The following is a 3,464-nucleotide window of genomic DNA, read 5'->3' as shown; positions in this document are numbered from 1 at the left end:
GATGACGTTACCAGAGGCAAAACCCCAGGGTACCAAGTTTAGAAAACCAACATAGGGAATTGTCCTTCATACACTGGAAAACGCGTCTACCCTTAACATATACCTAGTAGATTTGTCCCCAGGTGGAAAAACTGGCTCTCTATGAAATTTCAACGGTCAGACGGCTCTAGATGGTCAGGTTTTATCTCCCGCAGGTTAATGCCCCCTGTCGGATGAATGTCCCTTTATTGTGAAGATGACACATATTTGACGGAACATGCTAATTATGAAGATTTTATGACGTCTGGAAATAGAATGGAGACAGATTAGAATGTGTGTATCGGATGTTTCTAAATGGACTTCAATGTGTTGTCACAACACTATGCCGCAACCTAATAGGTGTACGGTAATAATCAGGTATGATGTCACCCATTTACAAATTTCTATGTAACTGTTCACCGACTGTTATCCTGTGTCCTTTTTCTTTTCTGTGTCGACTTGGTGAAGAAACGGTAATATATTTTTAATCACAACGATGTTTTTCCATTTAATCCGATGATATTCTGTTGAGGCTAGACTTCTGTGTCCTACACGGTTCACGTATTTTCGTTTAGTATCTTAGTTTGGGAAAACACGTATGATTCATATTTTTCTTTACCCGGAATTTTTCCACGTTCGTTGTGATCAAGTGTTTCCTAGTGTGAACAATAAAGTATTGGTGTGGAAAACAAAAGTTCAACGGTGTGTTTTACACAAGCAAAGTATATGTACATTTATTTTAGGTTTATGTCCTTTTTATTAACTAGGAGGTGTATAACAAAGAAATTTAGGGGACTGGCGTTTTGTTTTTGGCGCAAGACCGTGCTTAGCGACACGTAGCACACACCAAAAACTCTGAGGGGATGCGAGTGGGTAGCATGAACATTAAAGAGTAGATACGGGTAGTCTACAGAGGAGTAAGATTCGGGAGGTGACAAACGCATGGACTAGGGTTTCGCCAACCGACTCCGAGAGTGACGGTCGGAGTCTTGCAATGTTCCTTAGATGGAAAAAGGCCGATTTGGTCACAGACTTGACGTGGGAGTGGAAGGAGAGGGTGGAGTCGAGGATGACACCCAGGTTGCGGGCTTCAGGAGATGGGGAGATGGAGCAGCCGTCAACCTCGAGGATGAAGTCACCAACCTTCTGGAGCAGCGCCTTGGGTGCCACAACCATGAGCTCTGTTTTCCTGCTGTTTAATTTGAGATAGTTGCATGACATCCATGCTTTGATGTCATGCAGGCAGTTGATGAGAGACAGAGGGGGGAGCTGGGAGGATGGAGTGGTGCTGAGATACAGTTGGGTATCATCAGCGTAACAGTGGAAATTGAGTCCATGATGTTGGATGATCTGGCCGACGGGGAGCATGTAAATGGTGAACAGGAGGGGGCCGAGCACAGAGCCCTGGGGTACACCGCGGTGGACTGGGGCCGGGGGTGAATTAGAGCCATTGATGGAGACAAACTGTTTCCTGTTATGGAGGTAGGATGTGAACCAAGACAGCGCTGTGCCAGTGATACCTAGGAGGTCTGAGAGGCGGGTGAGGAGGATGTTGTGAGAGATGGTGTCAAATGCTGCAGAGAGGTCCAGGAGGATGAGGATGCTGAGGCGGCCAGAGTCAGCACATTGGCGTTAAGAAAGCTTACTTAAATATCTGCCACAACATAAGTAACCGGATCAGAGTAACATTAAGTACAGTCCGCAGCATATCACATTATAATGTATCATATATTTCCTTATCTGAGTCAGCTGAGCCGTAGCCTATCTGGCCGTGCAACACTCACAGTGTCACATAGGCTACTGTATGCAGAAGTATTATTTTAAGCAACACATTAAGTTGACGAAACACTCGAGACAAATTTAATTAAAGTCAGATCGTGTCTTAGACAGGGCAGTGATATCATAAACCTGTTAATGTACACATTCACACACTTTTTCTTTTACCAGCTGTATTCACCTTGCAGGTGCAACTATGTGGCTTTAAGTCATGGATGTTTAAAGTTTAACTTCTTCATATGTCTAATATTATAGATGACTTTTCATTCAGGATGACGCTGCGCTGTCAGTATGCTTGTCCATGTTTGCGATTGGTCGAATGCTCCAAATACCACCCCTTTCATGTGAACGCGCACCTAACTAGATAGGGCACGGCTAGCTTGAGCGATCCACTTGATAACCCGCGTCGTAGTACAGTTTAGCGCGTATGTTTTGGATTAGGCCAACCGGCTAACTCAAACATATCCAGGTTAGGTTGAACCTATGGGTTGAACCAGCTTCGTAGTACAGGCCTCAGGAGTTGCTGGATCAAGTTAGCTACCTAGCTAGTAGCTAGCACATTAGTTAGCATTACAGCCTTTTCATTTGTATTAGCCTTAATATGAAGTAACATTAAGTAACCCAAAATGTTAAACAGTAAGAGTAGTAATCATATTTCGTGAACCCTTTGAAGAGTACTGTCACACTGGTGTGATCATTCGATAATACACCATTTAAGTCCTGGGGAGAAATGCTAACGCTAACGCTACATTAGCGATCTGTTCTACTTCATGCTATCTGCACAAATGGTTGACATTAAACATTAAAAAGATCAGGCAGTTCAGTGAGAATCAAAGTCAGGCAGGCAGCTTTGCATGACATTCTTCTGGACATGTTTCATTGTGGTGATAGTGAGGGTAGTCAATCGTTTTGTTGACAAGACAGTAGTGACGGCCATCTTGGTGACGTGTGTTGTTGTGAGAGTGCGAGACCAGAGATGTAGTTCATTGAGCGTTTCACACAAACAAATGTGTTACTTCACAGTTTTACGACACATTTTTTTTTTTTGACTTGCAAAATTATCTTTTAAATTCGCAAACATCATATGTGTAATTCGTGGCATAATTCAAACGGGATCGAAAGATAATCTTTCTCTCTCCATTGACTTCAATACATAATTTTTCCGAATCCGTCTTCATTAGCCTACCGAGAAACCACAGAAACTCGTCTCGTTTGTCGACCCTTAGAGTTTTACACGGTCTAATTTCAAGGGTACCGAAGTGAAAGTTTATACGACGAAGAGAAGTTCAAGGAGATCTCTTAATTAACAAAGTCGAACAAAGAATAGTATTGGAAAAAAAATTTGGGGAATTGTTTATAGATACTTTGATTATAGGTAGTGAGTACTTCGTGTTGTCAAAGTAAACAATATCGTGTCAGGTTCCAACCCTTTGTCATACGATAGGAACGTTTTGGGAAATCACTTTTCCTGTTCTGCTGACTGAGTTCCTCTAATACGGAAGTTCTTTTTTTTATCCAAATATAACCGTTTGGCATTTCGTCCTATTGTTACGGAAGAGGAAATGTTAAGTGAAACACCGCGGTATGACCTAATCAGAACCGTCGGGACTAGTGGCGTATTACCATTCCATTTGGTTTCTCTCTTTGTCTTTCTCTCTCTTACGTCGGCG

This window comes from Notothenia coriiceps, unplaced genomic scaffold, assembly GCF_000735185.1.
Source record: "Notothenia coriiceps isolate Sejong01 unplaced genomic scaffold, NC01 NC01_scaffold00021734, whole genome shotgun sequence".
Classification (NCBI taxonomy): domain Eukaryota; kingdom Metazoa; phylum Chordata; class Actinopteri; order Perciformes; family Nototheniidae; genus Notothenia; species Notothenia coriiceps.
The sequence above is the reverse complement of the archived record's forward strand: the minus strand, read 5'-3'. Positions refer to the sequence as shown.